This window comes from Aythya marila, assembly GCF_965140915.1.
Source record: "Aythya marila genome assembly, chromosome: 3".
In the NCBI taxonomy this organism is placed as follows: Eukaryota; Metazoa; Chordata; class Aves; order Anseriformes; family Anatidae; genus Aythya; species Aythya marila.
In genome coordinates, this window is record NC_139044.1 from 2,322,107 (window position 1) to 2,345,860 (window position 23,754).

The 23,754-nt window shown below is 40.3% G+C and overlaps 1 protein-coding gene across 1 annotated transcript in view; it reads left to right on the plus strand.

Moving 5' to 3' along the window:
- Positions 1–23,754, plus strand: part of MACROD2 (mono-ADP ribosylhydrolase 2) — an 852,361-nt gene that overhangs the window by 492,291 nt on the left and 336,316 nt on the right. The window lies entirely within an intron of this gene.

A 23,754-nucleotide genomic window follows, 5' to 3' on the forward strand; every position in this document is an offset into this window, starting at 1 on the left:
CGTAGTGTACAGCAAGTATAGGTGTACAAACCTCTCTCCCATTAAGGTAAGTAGCTGTTCCCGTTGTTCGTTTCATACTCTAATTTACTAAAGATGACCTAAGAAGTTGCTGGTCAAGTGCATAACTGTATGCAGCACTGCCTCAACAGCTGAGAAGTGATTAATTGTTGCTTATTCTGTCCGTTAATGTACCTTCCTAAAAATAAGCATATTGGCCAAGTGGCAGGGTTTTATAGCATCACCTTGCTGAAGTAAATCATCATAGGTTTAAAATAGCTTCTTATATGATTTTGCTTTTCATTGTGAAAGTTCTTTGATTGCTTGAAGCGCACATTACACTTCTGTACCTCAAAATGCCAGATTTTCAAAGGCCAAACACGCAAGTGAGTAGTTTAATGTATAGGGGGCCAAATGTGCATGTGTGGCTCTGCTCAGGTGTGTGTGTGAAGCAGAGGTGACCTTAGCAGGGACTGATGGGGAGGTGGTGGAAGGGGACAAAGTGGTGTAGCCTTCATGTGGGTCCCCGTGCCGCAGAGTGTGCATCCCCCAGCCTGTCCCACGCCCCGTGCAGGGGATGTCCATGCAGAGGCATGGCAAATGTAGGTGCACAGTTGCCAAACCTGGCACACCATGAGCTCTGGCCACACGTTATGTGGGTGAAATAAAATCCCTGCGTGGAGGGGACTCTCACTGTCATGAACAGCCAAGAATCCTTCTTCAGCTATCTTCTCTCATTGCAGTGATTAAATATCATGTTGCCCTTAACTAAAGGGTACAGAGAAAGGCTGTAAAGAAACCATTTCTCAATAAATGACCAGCTAGGGGAAGTGTGAGATTGTTACTGCAAGATTTGGGAAGGAGTAGGTGGATGCAATCTGGTTGAAAAAGTCAAACCAAAATTATTCCAACTGTGTAAGAAAGGAAGGAAAACGCTTTTTCTGTAACTGTTTCAAGTACAGTAGGATGCTATACTATGGCTTGATAAAATTTTGTTTGTCAAAAAAAAAAATAGCTGCAAAGTAATCCAGCTTGAAAGTAACATAGGCAGTTAAATGTCTACATGTATGCTAATTCCATCCCCTAATTCTGCAGCTAATTCCCCATTTGTTATGGAAATTATAGTGCAACGTGAGCTTTATGAGGTGGAATTTTAGAACAGTTAAAAAATACTCTTTAGCTAAGTGGACTTTGCTGTTGATAATGTATTCCGTCTCTGTATGTAATTACGGTAGTGATGTACAGTTTATTTCCTGAAGATCAGGCTTTGCTCAGAAAGGAAGATAAGTCCAGGGTTCTGTGCATTCATTTGATGTTGATCTAGTGATACGGTGTTTTGATTTTTCTGCAGCGGCACAAATACCAGGCACTCAAGTTCAGATTACTTGAGCAAAAGAATTTTTATCAAGCAATGCATCATTAGGTTAATTTTGCTGAACTCTACTACCTGTCAAATCTGCTGCCAAGAGTGAATTATGTTTCAGCTGTTTATGTGATAGCACGTATGTTTTGCAACTTGGAATGTTAACTACATCTAAAAAATGTTAATTGGACAAATGGTGTTATAATAGGGTGAAATATCCTGCAAGGGAAAGCTATAAACATATAAAAATGTTAGTACATTATAATAATTTAATAATATTAAATAATACATCATAACAATATAATATAAAATATATAACACAATTTCCTAAACTGGAAAACAAAAGTTTTTTGAGGAGAAGGACATGTGAGACATAGGGATTTTAGCCCAATTTAGATGTGGCCTACTGAGCCAAAGCAGTTAAGTATTTCCTACTTCTTTTCCGGAGCAAACTATGGTCTTTACGCTCTTCCTGCTAATAAAATCCTCTCTATTCTTACCAACATTTTGCCCAATGAGCCCTATCTTTGTCATTATCCAGCCACTACAGAAAGCTGATACCGAATGGAGTTATTAATTGATTATGATTGTATTTTTCTTTTAACACTACGTACGTAAATCAGAATGGAAAGCAATATCTGGGGATGTTCTGAACTTTTCTCCAGGACTGTTTAAACACGTGGACATTTCTCTCTCCTGCTGTGATTCACACTGGAGGCACTGAAGTCCCTGTGCTGTTGTACCCACATGCACCCTTGTTCCTGCCTTCAGGCTCTGGGCAATTACATGCTGCTTTTGTGCCATTCTGATATGGGGGGGTGGGGGGCGGAGTTAAATGATGTGAGTAAGGAAAAATAATGAAATTAAAAAAATAAATAAAACGGCACCGGGCGTTGGTCAATGCCCAGTAATGCTCATACCTGTAGGGATTCTGTAATTTTAGGACATTATAGGTGGTAGCTTTGTATGTAACGTGGAATAATAAAGAATGGTGCTACTCAAGCCTTTCAAGGGTTTCATTAAAAACTAGCTTGATATTCCAGTAAGAAAAAATGACCATGGGAGAAATCATCCATGGATTATTTCCTTGCTGGTTAGGAGCTGTTGACTGTGCACCTGCTTGAGATAAAAATAAAAAAAATAAAATAAAATACACAACATCCAGAGTTTCAGGACACAGCTGCACAGGCTGAGCAGGAGCCAAGAGCCATTCATTCACACCAGCATTAAGAAGCTTAGCAAGCAATATGGATTTTCAAGTCCACATGACAGATCGTGAGCTGTTCTGAAAAGCCCAAAGTCCAGTGATTTCAGTGATGCTTTGCGAAGCAAAGGCTACTTGAGGGTCTACCCTAATGAACAAATCAAGCCTGGAGCAAAGTTAAGATGTATAATTCATTCAATTAAGGAGCACTACATTACTGCAAGTCTGAAGAGAAGAATACAAAGTGCAAGTGGGTTTTACAAGATCCAATATAGTGGACTTGAAGAGAAGGGAGAAGAAAGGAGAAGAAAAAACACAGATTTTTAATGCTTGTAGAGAGCTGTTACAGAGAACAGAATTACTTAACTTGATTCTAACAGGCAACACCAGCATGGACTGGATTATGGCATCAGATATATTTGCAATAGGGAGAAGATAAACAAGATAAACTTGGGGGGGAAAGGTTATCCATGTTAAATGAGGAAGAGAAAATCAGATGTGCTGAGTGATGGCAAATTTTGGTTGCCTCTTAGAATTGAAATGCATGTGGATGGGCAAGAGGAAACCAGAAGAATTTTGTAATAGGTACAGAGTGAGTAGAAGCAGTATGCTGTTGACATATATAGGAATTGGTGATAGCAAGCCCAGGTACACTCTAAAGAATTAGCCAAGCCTGAAAGCATTGGAGCACAGTTTGTAGCAAGTGAGAATGAAGTGGGAAGGCATTAAGGGGTTGCAACAGTGTGAGTGTGTTGCTCATCTTCAAAATAGAAAAAAAAAACAGCAAGTCTAGGAATTAATGCAAAAAAAAAAAAAAAAAGTAAACTGTTCAAAGCATTTTGAATGTGAATCGTGTCGTAGGATTCAGAATTGCTTGAGGCGTTATGAATGAGGAGTAGTGATGAATGGCAATGTATCAAGTTGGACAGAAGTGTGCAGGGTGACTCAGGGTGCACCGCTAAGCACAGTTTAATTTAACATCTTTATTAATGATTTTTGAAGAGTACATAAACAGCTCATTAATTACATTTACAAATGATGCTACATTAGGCAGTGTTGCAAACACTAGAAAAGGACAGAGATGTATGATGACAATTGATTACAGAGACTGCAAATATAACCTCATCTAGCATCCGTCACAGCTCCAGAAGGGAGTTTCTGCCTTCACTTCAGTGGAAGATAGGTCAGAACCAAAGCTGACAGCTACAGAGTAACTCAGCTTGGGAAAAGACAAGGTAGCATACGGTGGGGAAAAATAACCCAGTTCACAAACAGTCAAAGGCAGAAGAGTAGTGGAAAACTGGCTTAATGAGGAAATGGTCTTGAATAATAAGCCTCAAATTAGATATACTTAGAGCAGTGACTTGTTTTGTTTCGGTGTTACATATTGTTGAGCTGCCTACAGAGAAATGATGGATGCCACGGAGGTTGTAGTCTCTGCTCCAGACAGGCTGGGGAGAACAGGAATGAGATTCTGAACAGCTCAAACCTAACTGTACATGTGTGTATAAATATATTTTATAGCGGAGGAAGAGAGGCTTGCCGTGATCTTGACATGCCGTGCAAATTGTGAGATGCAGCTTTATAGAGGGGGGAGAGAGAAACGTCTCACTGTGTGCATGACAAAATGACAGTTAAGTGGTGTAGCTGATAATAATTTCAGTTGTGTTAGTGTCTGAGATTTCCAGGCATGGATCAGGGCACCTCTGTGCGAACTCTTGAGGGAGCACTGAAATCTCATCTGAAAATGCTGTTATCTCAGTGTATAAAAAAGATGTGATGGGTAAAACCAGCAATGAGATGAGGGAATATAATGAAATGCCAGTCAGCATGATTGCCAAGGTTCATAATTCACCAGCAGTCCAGCCATGGGCAAGAATTTGCATAGCCATTATGGCAGAGGAGTTTCAGGATCAAATTTGATCGTCCATGGAATTGTTGAGAGAGAAATCACGACCCCTGATATTTGTCTCCTGCCTCTTTTTTTTTTTTTTTTTTTTTTTTTTTCCCCCAAACATTTTATGCTCCATATGAAATTTCCAGTGTCCCATCAGCCATTTTCAGTCTCCTGAACTGAAGGTCAGTTACTTCATCCAGCTTTTAGATTACCAAAGTGTGTGTGCTTGGTATCCTGCATTCCCCAAACCACACCTCTCTTTTGCCTTTGTGCCTGTTGATGTAGCTGTGCCTGCTGTAGGACATTTATGCTGTTCTCTGGCTATTTGTGAGGTTATTGGCAATGGATGAAAATTTTACACTTGATGAGTCTGTTACATATACAGCCGTTTGGTTAAGTGGGTACTTAATGCATTGTTTCTGTTTATCTCCACTTACGTTGTAACAGTTCAGTGGGGAGGAAAAATATCTAACATACAAGGAGTTTATTTTAGGAGTAAATATTGGCATTTAAGCAAATTAAGATTCTTAAATGCACAGAATAATTTCCTAATAATGTAATAAATTGTTCTTTGTTGTTGGTCTCTTAATGCATTAGTAGAAAATGCTGTGCTGCATCAATTAAATCTCCGCTGTCTGAAAGACTATGAATACATTCTGGGCACCAAATCTTCTCTGAAAGGAGCAGAGGTAAAAAAAAAAATAAAAAATATTCAAATACGTATCTGTTCTGCCTGTATCTTTTTCTTCTGTAATAGTCTTACATGCCAATTAATCATTAGCTTGGGCAGACCAGGGGAGTTGTAATCGCTGTTTTGAAGGATTATTTTGGCCTGATGTTTGCACACAGTTAGAGATTATTTACTTGGTGTGTTCTGACTTTGGAGGATCTCCTGCTCTGCTGTGCTTTGCATACGATGCTTTGAAGCTATTCAGTACCCTGGAACTTGCCTGTACGTCGAGCGCTTCCCTGCCATGTACTTACTTCATTCAGGCTTTGCCTGTGATTGAAAAATTTCAATCCGTCAAGGTCAGTCAAAGCTGTAGTTACAGAGAAACTTCCTCAACTACACAGAGAACTAAATAATGCACAGCATTATTATTCGTTATTATTGTGGCTGGGACCCAAGTCAAAATGTCATTAGTGCGTTTGAAGAAGAGGGAAGTTAGTGCTGGTCCTCACGCAAAAGACAGGCTGCTTCTGCCACTGCTACCGAAAGGGAGAAGTTTTATATGGGGCTGTAGCTCTGTTCAGGACCGCACTAAGCAGTGCCATCTTTGGGATCACTTCTTTTTGGCAGGGGTGATTGTAAAGCTTGAACAAGAAGTATCCCGCTTTAGACCACACTCTGTGACCTCCACCTATAGGGAGAACTACAGCTAATGTGGGACTGAGAGGAAATCCTCAAAGAATGAGATTTTGTGAGCTGTCAAAAGAGTCCTGATTACCACCAGCAAATGTATTGACAGGGTTAGATACAAAAGGCAGAAATTTTTCTGTTGGATCCCTAGGGTCAAACTGGAAGAGATCATGAAGAGATCATGCTGATCTAGAGCCTTGCTAGATTAGCTTGCTGTAGAGTTTAAAAAAATAAATAAATAAATAAATAAAAAAAAAGGAAAGAAAAATAGAAAAATACAACCAAAAATACCCACTTGTCTTTCTGCCTATATGTTTGTGCTGTGAATGCAGAAGGTGCTCCTTTGGGAGAGCAATTGTTTGGCAGCGGGCTGACCTGCAATGGCAGGCTACTTCTGGGAGGGCAGGCATCACTCCTGGCACTGGGTGCTCGCGCTGCCCTGGGGCTGTGGTTAGTACAAAAGGATGCTCTGCAAGGTCAGGATGTGCTTTGTGACATATGCATCCATATCTGGGGTCTGAAGTCAGTGTGCACAATGCATATTACTAGCTGCGTATATGCAGTGCTTTAAAATTGAGGTATTATTTGAGGATTTCTTGAGTAAATATTCCTTTCACATAAATATTAATTCAGTCTATGGGGAGTTCCTACTCATATCCTTTTGAAGGTGTTTTTCACAAACAAGTGACATTTACTCTAACTTCATTCATTGCCCAGTTTTTGACAAAGTTAATACCAACACTAACATAACTTGTCTGTACATAAACACAACCTATTCATTGTTCAGAACAGCACACAAGTAATGTTAAGAAAGGTACATGCCATTTATCAATCTATAGTGCTGCAAAAATAACTAAACTGTATTTTTAATTGCCTTAGATATTTGTCCCCACCTATAGACAGGGATTTAAAAAATACTTTGCAGTTATGTGGTCGTATTCTTGGTATTTGTATTTACTTTTGCAAGCAAGTTCTCCTGATAGGGTACACTGTGTCTTTGAGCTTCATGTCAGTGGAGACATATAGCCACTGTCACGCCCAAATTTTCTGTTATGACCTGTGGACTTAAACTTTTAATATCATTCTTGAATGTTGAGTGTTCTTCCCAGCCCCCCCTCCCCTTTTCTAAACTATAAAATTAATCAAATAGGGATTTTACTTGAGTTGTAGAAAGGCACTTGGAATGGGGTGCTATAAAGGATCAGTCTAACAGATTGTTTTTACATTATTGCCTGTACCTGTCTCTTTCTTTCATGATGTAGAGTTATGTTTTAGGGAAAAGTCAAGTAATTTTTTTTTATTTTTTTATTATAAGGAAACTTATTTCCTGCTGAGAGTGTTACCATAGCAATGAGTTAAGTCTGAAATTCCTAAAGGTTGACTTTATTTTATCATCTGGTTTTCTGATACAGATTCATATCCATCTAGCAGAAGAGTTGTTTGGAAGGAAATTTCTGCAAGATCATAAATCCACTTAATTTGTTTTGTAGGTTTATTTTTTTTTGAAACACTTGTTTAACTTCTAAGCTTATGATAGGACTGATCTTACATTTTCAAACAGCTTAGCCCTACTTTTTTTGCTTAACTTTTTTCTTCTCTTAGATAGTTTCTAGATAATCTTTTAAAACTAATGCAGCTGCATTAGTTTTAATTGGCCATAAATAATCAATTTAGTTTCATACATCTGCCTTGGTTCAGGAGGTTATGATCTTTTGGATATAGGAATTGCTACAGTTAGTCCTGCTTTTGTTAACCCATGGTAAATCTGCTGTTGGCTATCTCATGTTCTCCCAACCATTTCTTCCAAAGTGATCTTGGCAGATTAGAGAAAAAGGATTGTGATTCAATAAGGATTTCATTAAATGAGGTGGAATTCAACAAGATCAAGTGCAATTTGTCACACCTAAATGGAGGTACTTAATAAAGCAAGGAAGGTTACAGAATGACTGTAACCCCAGTCTGAGGTTCCTCAGAAAATAAGCTGGAGTTTGTAAAGGGGCATGCATCAGAAGTGAGTCATTGTGGGGAAAACCAAGAAAGGAGCAGCTGTAGCATTGACACTTGAACAAGTGAGGCCTATGAAGTTCACATATTGCCCTGCTATGTCCTCTTTGGGGAACTGGAGACAGTTTTTCAGCCAGGGATGATTGGGGAGCTAGAAACAGCACCAAAAATAGTGAAAGAATGAATTATATTTTTTTAATCTAGAGAGAAGTCTAAAGGTGAGAAGAGGAAGATAAATTTTGATGGATGAAAGGCTGCTGAAGAGTCAACGTTAACAAGTTGTCTGAGGATAGGACAAGAAGTAATGGTCTGAATTGATAGGAATGGAGTGCTAGGTCAATGATTGAGTAATTTTCTGTTTGGAAAGATGGTGAAACACTGGGAAAATTGTGTAAGAGTATTATGGATCCATCAGTGTATGTTTTAAAGAGCTAGCATGACAAACGGTTTCCACAAGGGGTTTGTGCTTCGGCTGAAGGGGAATATGAAGATTCCTTGCAATCAGGAGTGATTTGTAGTAGAGCTGAAACTTAGCAAGTGTGTGTACTGAAGTTGGGGTACCATCACTTGCTGACTGTTTATTGTCTCTTTAGGTGCAAGATTGGAAAATGACTTCAAGTCATCTCTAAGGGTGTGAAGCATGAACCGTGATGTTCTAGATGTTTTGGGATGGGTTGATTGCATCTCAGTGTGTGCTGATGCCCTCTGACACGACCTAGCTAGCTGGTAAATGGAAAGGGTCCTTGGTCAGAGTAGTCATATTCTTGGGTTTGTGGATCTCCAAAGATGTTCTTACAACCTGTGTAAATGATCTGTGATCTAGGCATGTTGAAGGTCTGCTTTTCTCACGCAAGGTCTGTATGTGGGCAATCTGCTACCATTTGTTTAAATTTGGGCTTTTAGCACATAAACCACTGCTAAAAGCCTGAGGGTTGCCAAAGCCAAAAGGATGAGCTCCAGCAGCAAGGCTGCTGCAGCCTCATGGAAATCGGCAGGTAGCCTAGGTGCTGTGAAAGCTGGCTGTGCAATGCAGAGTGAGATGGGTTGTTTTGTCACAAACCAACAGAAAAAAGGTTTGTGTCTTTTTTGTATTGGCACTATTTTGGTCACGTAGTTGCACAATTTTTTCTATTTCCTTGCCAGTTTTTCTTCTGTCTTGCTGGTGTGCTGCTGGGAACAGTTTTCCTGTTGAAATAAAGGCACTTGATTTCCTGCTATCTTGCTACCCATCTTGCTCACCACAGAGGGGTTTTGTGCAGACATGGAGAAGATAACCAGCTTTGGGTGTGCACATGTAGCACATGTAAAAACATTTATGAGGATTGCATGCACTTTTTTGAAAAATTAGGCATTTAAATTTTGTTTCTGCTGTTGTGCAGTTACATATTTGGTATATGTTTTCTTAGAGGAAGCAGATTTTTTGTTTTTTAATTTGATGCACATTTGAAACACATTATGGTGTTTTTCTGTTTGTTTGTTTGTTTGGTTTTTTTTTTTTTTTTTTTTTTGTTTGTTTGTTTTTTGCTATGATCAAGAGTGGAAGGGGCAGCTCAGAGGGATACCTAGATCAGTCACAAGTTTGTTTCTTAATAACATCCCATGTACGAGTTACTTGTGGTGATGATGTGAGCTGATGCAACTCTTCCTTTAGGTATGGTACGATGACTCCTGAATAGGGATATCCCTTTTTTTGTCCCTCTTCCCCTACCAGCTGTTTAGAAATGTTTTAAGCACAAAGACAATACAGCCCCAAAATGAGTAAGTGCTTGAATTCCTGCTACCAGATGGGTCTCATGATGCTGGAGCTTAGGTACTGCACCGAGTGGTGTTAGCAGAAGACAAAGTCACTGTAGCCTTTCCACCCCACTGGTCTGCCCAGGAACAGCTGTCTAGGTAGTATAAAGAAATAATGGCTCTGCTTTAATAAACAGGTTGCATTATGTCATGACTCTTCATTTGGTTGTTCTGTGATGGTGATGTAGCTGCTCTGTGACATTGGTGATTTTGTGATGGAAAAGAGGGAGAAAGGTTGATTTTATTCCATCTACTGAAACACAGAATAGACGCTTGAAAAAACTGAACTTGAGGAGTAAAAAGGAAATGGCCTGTCAAGGAATAAATTTTGCAAGTTTGTGTATGTGATGGGTTTCAAGTGTGATAATTCACCCATCACCCTGTGGGAATCCTGTGCTTAAAAGGTTGAAACTTTTTAGAAACATGGCCTGTTGGCTTGATAATTGAGGACCTGTCTCATTAGGGAAGGACAAAGTACAAATCTGTCAGGCAGTGGACCAAGATGCTAGTTATGAGAGACAGCTCATAAAAACTGGGGATTGCTGGAAAGTGTGTTCCGTAACACTCAGGGGAAGAGGATGATTTATGTTTGTCCAGAGGAAATTGTACTGAAAAATCTTCATTTTGATAGAAAAGGGAGAAAAAGAAAGTTTATAAAAGTAGAGTAGAGGAATTCTTATTTGCATATAAATCTCAGTTGTCTGGACTCAAAACGTTTGTCCACATTTGAATACCAGGTCCTGGTAAAGGAAATTAGTAGTGCAAGTTGGTGGTGCATACAAATTCCTAACAAAGCCCATAGCTGTGGCTGTCGGGCTCTGTGCGAAGGCATTGTTTTGTGTCTCTCCATTGACCTTCTCCTTGTCATCTTGTTTGCAGTCTGTGGGCTCTTTTGGAGGGCTTGTATTTGCTGCAGAAGGACAGTCTTGAAGGTGTAATCTCTGTTAAGACTCACGGGATTCATAGCAAGAGCAGCAATGGAAAATGATAGTTGCAACTGGGTCAAATTCTTTGATAGGGACTGCAGTGACTCTCTCCATCAGAAGTGGAGTTGAACTCTGGTGGAATTACAAACTGCTCATTCACAGGTTTTCCTGCTGGAGGTAGCCTCTGAGATGCCTACAAATGTATGAAGGGTTGCCTGGCAGATACTGGCTTGTCACTATCAGGTTTTTGCACCCTCCAGCTTAATGATGGGGAATAGAATGTGTGGTGCTGTGGTGTAGCACTGCGTGGTGCTCGCCAGGTCCCTGTCACTTGACATTTTTCATCTGATAATTTCAAGACTCTTCTGTATATCCCATTTGTTGTTGTTTAAACATTGCCTTCACTTATTTGTATAAAGAATTATGGTGTGAAATTTCTATCTGATTCTTTCCACAAGCAAGTCTATTTTTCAAATAGCATATTAGAAAAATGATCATTTTAAACATTACAAGTGTTACATAGCCAATATAAAGCAAAGAAATAAAAAATTAAAAGCACAAATGTTTTTTTTTTTTTTTGTATTGGATGGGCATTCTAATATTTAGAGAGGTTAAAAACATGTATTATATTGCAGCATGATACCTATTTAGGATTAGAATAAATATACTGTGAATTGGTTCTGGAAAAATAAACAAAAGGGGCTTTTTTTTTTTTCCATGAGCCTTATTTGCCAGCTCATTAAATGTGTTCTCCCTGTATGGCTAATAATCACTTTGAGCCATGTACACTGTACAGTAATGATATATTGTGTCATAACTATGCATAAAGAAATAGCAATTACTAGTAGTTGACTACAAAAATTGCACCCTTACCTGAGATTTTTTAATATTGTTTTGGTATGATGATATCATGTTATTGTTTAGGCTTGTACACTGTAAAACCAGTAAAATTTGAATAATCTAGTTGAAATAATATGACTGGTACTTCGGTATTGTGTTCTGATGAAATATTCATTTAATTGGAAAAATTGTTCTCGCCAAGTATAAAGTGTGTGCAGTCTATATCGAAGTAAAGAGTTTAAGCAGCCTTATTTTGTCAAAGCTGAGCTGCTTATCAGATCTTAGTGATGTCTGCCAATTAGGATTTAGAGATTTGTTCATAGCTCAGATGAAAGTAAATATAACAAATTTAGTATTTATGGTAAGGGAAACAATTAAAAAAAAAAAAAAAAAAAGTATTTTAGCATGACTTACTGTGGCTTGCCATAGGAAAACTTCCTGAGAGGGGAAGAGATTTTATTTTTAAATTGAGTTAATTACAGGTAAAGGAATTATTTTTCTCTTCTCTTTTGTTCCTAAGAAACGATTGCCTAAATAAAACTCTAAGACTAGAACACATGTTTCTGTAGACTACAGCTCTCTTGAGCTTTACTAGTGGTCTTATTAAAATATATACACATACACATATATATATATATATATATATATATATTTCAAATTGGAATGTAGAAAATACTACATTGCAGATGTTTTTCTAAGGAAAGAAGTCAGCATATTCCTAGGTGGGCTTTTCCTTGAGTTGTCACGCATTTCTGAGCTTTCTCTCAAATGTACTGTCTGGATTACATCTTCATTAGCTACATCTTCACCTTCATCAATTGCACACAACTGTGCATTTCCAGAAGAGGAGTAGACGTACCATGATCATTTTTGTTCAAACTAAATGAAATAGTTTGAACAGAAAGGTTGGATAGTGTTGGGGCAGGATTATCGCTTAGCACGTTCTCCTTGGATGGCTGGTCCTGTTGCTGTATTTTGATTAACATGGTGCAGTTCTTCACACCACCACTTATTTTTTTTCCCCTGCAAAGAGGAAAACTGCAAGTGTGTCAGAGCATATATGGAAGGTAAGAGCAGAAGCCCAGCAAGTTTTTGATATCCATTACCTGTTGGTGTGCCCTGCTGAGGAATTCATCCTTCCCCAAAGCAAAGCAGAGAGAGGCTTTGTGCAGGTAATGTTACTGCCATAGTGGTGATCCTCCCAGCTTGTAAGCAGGTGGTGCTAGTTTGATACAAACTCTTTGTGCTTTTTGTTTTGGGGTGACCTAGATTCCTCCTGGCCACCCCTGTAAATATGCTTCTTTATTTTGGCGTGTTGGAGCTGAAATGTCTCCCCTTTGCCATGTCCCTGAAGCTGAACATCTGGGCGTTTGCTTGACACACGAAGCGTCGTACTGCGTGCCTCCTGCAGAAGGATGACACGTTGCTGCTTATGATTGCGGATTACCTAAACGTTTCTGATATTGATCTTAAACCTCCATCTCCTATTTAGTCCTCATTTATGTCCTTTCTAAGTCCTTGGCTGAGTGACTTTGCCAACTGGATCATTGTGTATCAGAATTTTATTTTTTCAAAACAAAATATGCAGCGGTGCAAAGCATTTCTTCGTACAGCTGCTACTTACAGGCATTCCTGTTTGACCTTTTCTTATCTATTCTTCCAATCTCAAATACACAGAGACAAAGTTTGGTGACAAGGACAAGCTCAAGACAAATATAACTCTTTGAACTGGCATTTTTTCTTTCTTTCTGTTGAATTAATGTCTCCCTTGCATTCTAATCCCCTGTTTACAAACTGCGGTACCGTATTTGCTGCCTTTAGCAGACAAACACTGTGTTCCAAACATCATATTATTACTTACTGCAGTCTTGAGTCATTACGTGTGTTATTGCCTGTAGCTTTGCTCCTTTTAAGTATTTACATACTTCCCTTCTTTGATCCCTCACATTGTGTTTTATAATGTTAAATTCTATAGGGCATTTATTTATTCATTTCCCTAATCTCTCTCCATCTCCCTTTTGTTCTGTATTTTCACGTATCTTCATTATTACCCCCTTCTTAATCCTCTGAAAAGCTACGAAGGGGCTTTGACTATCGGAGCTGCTGAGTTGAACCAGAGCACTGCATTATATAGATGCAAAGTTGTATCCAGTCCTAACTAAAACAGCAAATGCATAAAAATTTGCTTGTTTATCTCATGCATTTTTTTTTGTCTCTCTGATCCTGGCACAATGGTGAGGATGGTGGCATATAAGCTGAATTTTTATGCAGTATTAATATCTGAAGGTTCATAATTCACCAGTTCAGACAATGCAGCTTCCTGTGCTCTTAGGAGAGTGAACAAGCCTACAGCACCACATCTAGACAAATTCAAATTAAAAAATTGTGTGAAGTAACAGGAATCATAAAAAATCTTCTTCATTAGATCACCAACCATTTGGCAGTCCGAGAAGCATATTACTTAATAAATAAAATTAAAACAAGCAAAAAACCACTGCAAGGTAGCAATGCTGTCTGACATAGGTTCATTTAAATGCCTAAAGTTGCAATGTGAGAGGATGTATAACCGTCATATTTCATTTCAGGACTTTCCCCATAGAAGTTGACATTAACGACAGCTAATTCTACTTAGGCCTGATGCTACTGGTGACTACAGCTTGTAATCAGGTGTTGGGACCAGCCCACCTGATAAATTTAAGGATGCTGAGCTAAATCATTTGCTGCACTGTTGACTTGAATTAAGATTGTAACAACCAGTGTTATTAAAAGCAGGTACTGCTGGTATTTTTCATCACCATTTGCATGTGCTTTCAGTGGTATGTTTCCTTAATTTAATTTTTTTCTTTTTTTTTTTGGGGGGGGAGGATGTTGTTCCTTTTTGTTGTGAATTTGGCTTAAGTAGGATTTGTTTTTTGGAAGGCCTAATCCAGAGCTTCTATCCTTGTTTGAAGGGGACTACAGATATTAATCATGAAAGTATTTACCTGGCATGATTTTTGGTAACTTTTTAAGTGTAACAAAATAACCCGAGATGAACGCATTTTAGTGGGGTTTTAAGTGTCCCCGTTTCTCCTACTATAAAGGCAGGTGGAAATGCCCATGGGGCTCCAGAGATGTTGCAGCAAGTTTCATCTGGGTAGGAAAGTTTTCAGGCTGATTCCAGAGCAGTTGTGATGGCCGGAGAGTCAATCCCAGCTGCAAGGCCCCCCTGTCCTGGCTCTGTGCTCAAGAACCTAGACCAAACAGAGCTTTGCTGTAGCTGCACCACCTGTAGTCCCTGAGCTGGGTAGCCTGGATGTGTTAGTACGATTTATCATCCTACTTTTCCATCGCAGTGCAGATGTACTTTAAGTAAATGAAACCATTTTTCTTTATTATCTCCTTGTTAAGAAAGCCAGCCCTTGCGTTTTCCCCAAGCGCAGGACTTCTCTGAATAAATATGCAAAGCATCATTTTACAAAATGACATTCTGCTGGATCCCTTGTACTTAGTCCTGCCAGGGGAGGGAGAGCTGAGATGGTTTATAAAACAAATGCGTGCACCTTGCAAGTCTTTACGAGGTAGTTTGGGGAGAATAATGGAATGCTACACAAGTGTCGGGGAGGTTTTAGTTAAATGACAGGCTCTAGAAAAGGCTTTGGAGTATAAAATACAAAGTTTAATTCTCACTAGTACCGAAGTAACGATCTGGGCTTGATGAAAGTGCTTCCAGCCAAATAAAACATTAGATATCTTGGGCTGATTTTGTTAGTTAAAGATAACAATTCCCTTGTTCATATTCTGATTTGTGAATAGCACGTATTTCTTCTGTGACATCCGAAGTGGAGGATAGAGAGTAGGCAGAAATACTCGCGAGTGAATGCAACCTAAGCATAGTTAAGGAAAAGCTTGAAAAATACAAGCTTGGAAAACCCAAGGCAAGCCTCAAATTGTAGGCATGCTTACAGAGAGCGGTAATTACACACAGATGCTTAGTGCTTTAGCGGTACAGTGGGACTAGTGGCCCCTGTTGGTAATGCTGAACTCAGACTTCCTAAAAGCTTATTTGATGCGCTGGCCCTTTGACCACTCCATGTATTATATTGTGAATGTATGGGTGGTGACGCTTAATTAAACTGCCCTTAGAGTTATGGGCTGCTGCTTTGTTGTGCCTCCATTTTTCACCTTGGTATGCCGTGTGAGCATGGCTCGTGGGACAGTGACAGTAGAGAAGTTTTCACCTTGCTTGAGATGTTTGTCTCTCATCTCAGAGTCTTCTGGTCCGCAGAAGAGGTTGAATTGCATTGTAGGGAAATGGCTGCTGATCAAGATTAAGTGCTTCTCCAGTAATTAGTAAACTCTAGTGGTGCTATTAATATCCTCAGGTCTCTCTATCAGTGGGAGGAACTGTTTTGTATGGAGCAAAAAACACTAATTGCAATGAGTGGACGTCCAGGCCTTTGCCTTAGGGTGTCTTTGGAAAGCTGTGCTCCTAGACTGTTAGCTACCATGGTTTTTCTTTTTCCTTGGGTGGCTCAGGAAAGCCTCATATTGTAAACGTTCTGGGTTCTGTGGGCATCAAGGAAAGCACTGTCCTGAAAGAACTGGATTTAGGGCCAGCGAGCTAAGTTTGTGACAAATGACAGTTAGTTTAGGAGTAAGAATAAATTTTAATTTGGTAAATTTTCTGAAGGTATGAAACCTGTAGGAAAAGGGAACACATGCAATGTGCCTGTTTCCTATTTTCTGTAGCTTTTTCTAGGGTGCTTCTAGTATTTTTAAGCTCTTTCAGACTTAATTGTTGTGATATTTTATTCTGAATAAATCAAACCCCCTTAATGCAGCAGGTTCCCTTAATGGTGAAGAGTAGGCTTGCAGCTATACCACTAACCTTTTCTGAGGTATTATCAAGAGAAATAAAACCTTTCAAGGGCTCTTGAACACAATGGTGTCGAGCAATTGCTGAGGTACACATGAGGAAATGTTTGTTTTTACAGAAATACGAAGTTATTTGACTTCTAAATAGACTGATCACATGCTTTTTCTTTTCCCCAACTGTTCTAGATGAAAATTTGGCCTTGGCCAAAGCAATTGGAGTTGAGTTTCCATGTTGTGTGTCTGGAGTAAATCTTAGAGTGTGAATGTAAACTCTCATCACCCAAAATGTCTTCAGCTGGCGTAATGACTGCAGTCAATAATTAATCAAATCACAGATTGGAGAAGGAAGGGCTCTGTAAGTGTTCTGGTACATCGCTCGTCAGCAACTTCACATGAGAGAATGGCATCAGTGAAAATGATCCAAGTGGGATGGTGTGCTGTGGCAGAAGAGCCCCAAACTGTTAATCTTTTTCGGAAAGATTTCTGTGGATTCCTCTACCTTTTTTATTTTGAATTTGACACAAACCATTGCGTGCTTGGGGTTTCACTGCAGAAGTGCTCAGCTGTTGCTGCAAGCCATGTAAATGTGCTTACTGCAGCTGATGGTCCCCGCTTCCAATCAGCGCAGTGTAACAAAAATGATTAAAGGCTTAAGCAAAGTAATAATTTAAAAGACAAAAATGCTGGTATACTTTGAAATCTCGTAGGCAATTTTTGCCGTGAGGAGCAGTGACAGACAAAGCCACAGCAGTGGAGGACTTTGTAGTAATTGGATGTGTGCTGAGGGCAAATGCAAGAGTAGCTCTCCCTTGTTCAGCATGATCCTCTGTCTGCAGGGAAGTGTTCAGCTTGCATGGATTCCAGATTCATAAACTGCAGCAGGTAATACAGTGTGCATGGAGAACTAAGACCCTCCTTATGTTTGCTTTGTTTTTCCTTTGTTTTAAAGCTTTTTCCCTACTGAAGCAATATGACAGCATATAGGATGGCTGAGAGCTGGTGGAGGAAGCATGGTCTGCGTGTCCTGCCCAGTGTAGCTGATGGTGGGCGAAAGCCTTGCCTCACTGAACTTTAGAGGCAGCCCTGTATCTATGTCCAGCATGGAAAAAGACAAGCATACGGGGACAGGAAATGAAGTCTAAAGGGGCTCTGATTATGGGATTACTAACAGACCAGAAAGAGTGAAAGATAATGCAATAGAAAGATGAAATTAGGTTATCTCATTAGATAAATGATCTGGTTGCAGAAAATGGTTTGAGTCACAGTACCATAGAACTGGAAAGAGACAAGTTAGACAGCAAGTGTCAGGTTTGTGTGCGTGTGTTTGTTTTTAAGTATTCTGGGTAAAACCACAGCTCAGTTTTGGTAGAAGTCCTCGGAGGTGCCCTCAAGGTTGCAGCATATAAGGAAAAGGTCAGGAGGAGTGGTTAGTGAAGGAAAAAAATGAAGGATCTCTGGAAGAGAACGGGAAAACACAATGCTTGACCAGGTAAAGGTGTTCACGGTGCTATTTGGAGTTGTTTTTTTCCTTTGGAAAAGCAGGTAGGCAGGTGCGGTGTGGGCAGAGGCAGGCTGGGACAACAGTGCAGGAGGTTCCAGGCAACGCAGTGGCAGGGGTGCCTTTGTGGCCCTGTGGGTCACGCACAGGGCCAGTATTTCTTTACAGGGAAAGTCAAGTTTACTCCTTTCCATGCACAAAACAGCTGCCATGAAACAGGTACTGCTAAATCCTAATTACCCACTTTCCAGCTGTTACTGAACTGGTGTGGGCTGGAGGAGTGAGCAAGTCCCCAGGGATGCATGTAAAAATAGTAGGGACTGTCACTGGAAATCATAACCTGACTCATTAATGCAGTCTTTGTAGCAGTGGGAAGAAAACTAACTTTTTGCTGGTACATCCAGAGTCAGTAATTAGCCACGTTGTCATACTGTCAGTGTTGTGCTAGTACTTTTACAGTAGCTGCAGATGAGCTGTTCTTAGGTGGCTCGTCACTCCACGCTAAGAACTTGCACTCGAGTCCACGCGGAGATGTGAAACGAAGCAGCTGGGAAGAAAATTCCAGATTTCTCCTAGGGAGCTGCGTGGGAAAAGCCTGAGCGAACGGGACGGCACGTACTGCTGCTGCACGTACTGCTGAGCTGGAGCTGCGTCTTCGAGCAAGAGTGATTTCCCTGGTGCTGCTCGCCAGCCCAGCACAACCTGGTGGTGTGTGCTTCACCGTCCTCCGTGCTCGCAGGGGCCCTGGGCGTGCAGGCTGGCTCGCTGAGTTTGTTCCTTAGCCGGCTCTTGGGGCTAGTGGAGTGCTCACTGCTGTGTTGTGGGGGAAAAGTGTTGTGCTGCCTTGTTCCCCTGCTCCCTCTCTTTCTTATAATCAATGCAGAAGGTTGAAGGAGAGATTGCAGATACACCAGAAGGGTGTTATTGTTAGGAGCTTTAATGTATCTTCTGTTTTCCCAACAGACACTGATTTCCACATTTTTGTTGTTGTTTTTGCCATTATATAGGTAATGTTAAAAGCAGTGATAGCGATGAGAAGTCTTGTTGTTGAGGTAATGTTGAGCGCAGCAGCTTAGCCTCAAGTATTTTTAATTATTTTTTTCATTGTTACCCAATTAAACTGAACAAATGAAGAAAGTCTAATTGATTTACCTTGCTCAATTTATCTGAATGCTTTTGATAACATTTGACATCATTTTATTAAACTTGATGGAGAAGGGAGAGTGATGGAATGTTTTGTTCTTCCCGCTGTGTTATTTTTGGTAAGTGTCTAGGGTGCATTTAGATAAAGTACAGAGCTAAGTCTGAACAAGAAAGACCTAAATATCCAGTGAATTACTCCTATTTGCATTGAGAAATTAACTGTAATTAGCATTCAAGTTTTAATGATATTGTATTTGTGAAGTTGATAAGGCCTCTGGGAGCGTGGTTGCAAGGAACTTCTATTGTTTACTATATGCAAATCTCTCCACTTAGCTTTAATTAGAGGTTGAAACCTGGAGCAATTATCAGCAGTTGCTTTAGTATTAATGAGCCTGACAGAGCTGTCCATCATGGTGTTTTATATGATTGAGAATTATAATATTGAATCCCAGTTGGTTCACTGTTCAAAGAACTTGCAGCCTTCATCAAGCAGAACTATTTCATTTAGTGTGCCGTGCATTTTGTTAGTTCCAGTCATCGGAGAGACTGAAGTCCTTTTAAATTTCTATAGCTGCTATTTTTGTCATGGTGATGGGAGAATATATGAGAGAATGTCTTTTAAGGCATACATTGCCAATAAAATCGGTAAAATAAATGGTTCTAAGAGCGGTTATATGGTTGCAATATAAAATTTAGTTGCTTGACGTCCCAATAATGCAGTTTACAATAAGTGTTGGCTGATGAATTTCCTCACAAAATTAGCTGACGTCTCTTATGTGCTGGCACTAGAGTATTTCCATTCATACACTGCTTTTGGAAGAGGACAACAAGGGGAGAGGTAAGGGAAAGAGAAAAAGCTTACAATGTCTAGCCCTGTAAATGGCTTTATTTCACACTCATGGTAATGGAAGTGCTAAGCCCTGGTTGCTTCTGTTGCTGCTCTTTTATGTTCTTTGGGAGAAGCAGCTTTTGTGTGGAAGAAATAAAAAAAAGTTTCCATGGAAGATCTATAGAGAGGAAAAAAAATTAGAAAATGCCACTTGATGTTAGTACTTTCAGTGAATGCTGTGGAAAGTTTTCTATTTTTGGACTGTTTCTTTGTAAAATGAGGCTCCTTTCCACGATGCTTTGAGGGAGTAGAATAGCTACAAAGGTATATAAACAAAATTTACGTGTAATTGATGCTTGATATCTGTGTGTGGGTTTGTTGTAGTTCGGCAGACAGCGGAGCATAATTATGAAGTCTCTTGTGCTCTGGCAGGCGTGGCCAAGGCAAAGGGCCAGTGGTGTTTTTAGCATCTCAGAGTCCCTTAGGACATCAAGGGCTTCACAGCACCGAATGACAGAGCAATACCACTGACACTTCTGAGCACTGGGGCGTCAAAGGCCACGTTACTCGTGTGTGGGAATCCATCCTGGAGGTGGAAGTTGTCTCAGTGGGGATTAGAGGCTGGAGGAGTTTACAGAGCATCACTTCGTGAGGTGCTATTGAGCAGCCCTGTATCAGAAAGCCTACAGGTATTTGGTGTTCACCTGATGGGATGGGAAACATCTCCACACATGCTTGCAGCGTCTCCCTGCCCCTATAGGTTTGTCTCCTCCCCAGCAGCCCTCCCTTGCTGTGGTGGCCAACAAGGTGGTGGAAGTGACCCTGGAGCAGCTGGCGATGCTCCCCAGTGGGGAAAACGAGCTCTGGAGTGGCTTATGGCAGGAGAGGAGATGTGCTTGGGGTGTTCTGCCCTGCCTCAGGGACTTGAGTTTGGCTTCTCGTATGGCCAGGGGCTGTTGTCCTCGCTGCAGGCAGGTTTTTTCCTTTAGCTGCAGGTCAGGGTGACCTCGCCTCCCTGTGCTGCTCAGGACCAGCTGCTGCTCGCCAGACAAAGCCTGGTTAAGCTCAGGGAGCTGGAAGGATAGCATTGAAACAGCGAGCCTTGTTTTTTTTCACCAGGAGGACAGCTATAGAAAGTTTTAAAAGGCTAAATAACAATGCATGTTCTAGATCAGTATCTTTGACAGCTAAATACTGCGGGGAGAATAACACACCGAGTCTCAGTTGTTTGTAATTCAAACTAAGCTAGCTTTAGCTAGGTGGAGCAGAGCTATGAATCAGATATGCAGTGCTGGCACCAATTTATTCCTCCAGGAAAACACAGCTCGTAAGCCATGAGATTTTTAGTGAAACCATGCTTTTTAATTTATTTTCTAGGTGAGCAGAGTGAGGTTAAGGGACTAATACTTTATCATGTAGGCAATCAGCTGGTTTTATTATACCGGTTTGTTAGGCAACTGCATTGTATCAGAAGTGTATTAAACAGCGATATTGTTAGCTATTTCATCTTTGGGAAAGGTTAGGTAGGGATCACCAAATTAGTAATCGGGCTGGCTGATTAGAAGCTATTAATTACTAACTAGCTCACAAATCATCGTCTCTCCCCTCCTGGGCTGTGAGGCACAGCTCCTGTCCACAGCTGGGGCCAACTTGGGTGTAATGGTATGTTATAGTGATCTATAATTCACACAGTGCCTGGTAATTTGATTTAAGCAACAGACCTCACAGACGGCTAAAGGATAACAGGCAGCAAATAAGTTACCTCCATGTGGCTTGTGTGGGCTGTCCTTTGCCAGTTCGTTATCATACAGTGAAAACAGGATCTGCTTTGCCTCCCCTCATCCCCCACAGTGTAAGAGGAAATTCAAAAATTGCTGCGCATAGTTTCTTATTGATACTTCCTCTGCTATTAACTTCATAATAATACCGTACTTACTGTTCATACCTAAATTACATGCAGCATTCATTCTTCAAAGGTTTGTTTTCCTCGTGTGTTTTAGCAAAGAAACTGTGATGTAGTGTGGCCCTCACTCACTCAGGTTGTATGGTTCCAAGAAAAGGAGAAACTGCTCTGTTGTTTTTAGATACTGCGAAGCTTTTTAAGCATGCCGACTGTTTAACATTCTATTATTAATTTTTGAACGTATAGTAATACATATTTAACTGTTACTGCCTTTATGGCTCCTATTAGTTATGTTCGCAGAGATAAAAGACCTATAAATTACTAGTGAATCAAAACCAATGTTTAGCTATATTTATTCATCCAGTCAGGCAATGTTTCTGTTGTGGTTAAGGACTCTCGTTCTTGTTAACGTCCCATTACTCTTTCATATTTATAGCTGTTCATCAGCAACAGCTTTGTTAAAATTTCCCAAGCATGTGGCACGGTTGACATTTCTTAAAGGCTTCTGCTGGCAGTGGTTTTTGCTGGTATTTTGGTTCATCTTCTTGTTCCACCTTGTTTGTTTGCACGTGTCAAGTCTGGGTGGCAGAAACCCAGGGAGAGGGAGATCAGGGTATTTTGTATTATGCATGTTTTGTTTTACTTGAAAATTGGAAATGTGCTTAATGCTAATATTTCTCTTAAGAAAGCTTTTGCTCAGTCTTGGATCAGATGCGAACCGTATCAACCAGTAACTATACCGAACATATTAAATTAGGGGATTGTATTTGCTGGGTTGCAATTGGCATTTTAGAAGGTGCTGTTTTTTGTCCTAGATTTAACTCTTTGGATTGCTTGCATCAAATCTCTTCAGCCCTTGCTGGAGTGATGGGTCTGAGAAGTTTTACAGTAAACGACACAAGGTCACTGCGACTCATGCTGCAAGTCACTTCTCACTGTGGAGCAGTCACTTCACGGCATACATTCCCTATTTAGCGGCAAGTAGGAGAGATGGGACTGTGTCTGCTTTAGAGTGGCTTTGATCTTTTTTCCCCTCCCTAACGACAGTGCACAATGGTAATTACAGTTCCTTTTAAAACCATATTAGAGAGGTAGGATAATAAGTGAAAAGGGAATTTTCAGTCATTTTCAGAGTCGATGAATGCATTATTAACTCCCAGTGATTTTGCAGATGCTATTTCTGCCAGATGAGCCTGAATGAGTGGTGCTTGCCAGATCAGCTATTTAAGGACTGCTGTTTTCCACACTCAGCAAGGAAAGGTCCCAGTCCAGCCTGTGCAATTCCCAACTCAGGAGGCTGGGTGTCTGTTAGGGCTGCCAGGATTTTACGTTAGCTCAACTCCCATTCCTTTGTCTACAGCAAGACCAAAAACCCTGCTAGAAAGCGCCCTTTTTGATTAGTGGATCCTCAACTGTCTGCCACCGTTCTGCATCACAGATGAGCAGTTCACTTTGTGGATGTGTACAGGCAAGTCGGTGAAACTGAGGAGGGCTGCTCCAAGGTGGCCCCCTCCCAGAGGAAACAGACCATCCCTTAAGGATGCTGGAGCACCGACACTTGTGCAAGGGCATCGCACGTTTTCTCCAAAGACCTAGCAGATTGCCCTTGTGCAATTGAGTGGTGGGCTTGTTGTCTTTGTTTTACAGCATGCAAAACTTGAATAAAGACATTGTGTGTGACTGTGCCTCCCTTGACATCAAAATATTATTACAATCCAACTGATATGCTAATTTTAAATAGGAAAAATTAGAACTTTGGAAAAAAAAAAAAAGTTTTTAAAATTGTCCTTCCCAATAGGTCTGTATGCTTTTGTAGGTTATTTTGACTTTTTAAACAAATTCTATGTGTAGTAAAGTCTGTAATGGAATTTCTGAGCTCATAAATAGTAACACAGCTAAGTGATCATTTTTAATAATCCGCTGGCAGTATTGCTTAGCAAGAAAATGTGTACATCTCGAAATGACTTCAGCAGAAAACTAATCAAGCTTAGTCACACTCTTTGAATGACTAACTTCTGCCTAGCAATTTTGTTTGATTTCTCATATGCTATAAGAAATGCTATTTTGTGGTTTCATGGAAGATTATCAAAACTAATAGCTTTTCAGAAGAACTCTGCTGTTGAAGAATGTGATAGGATT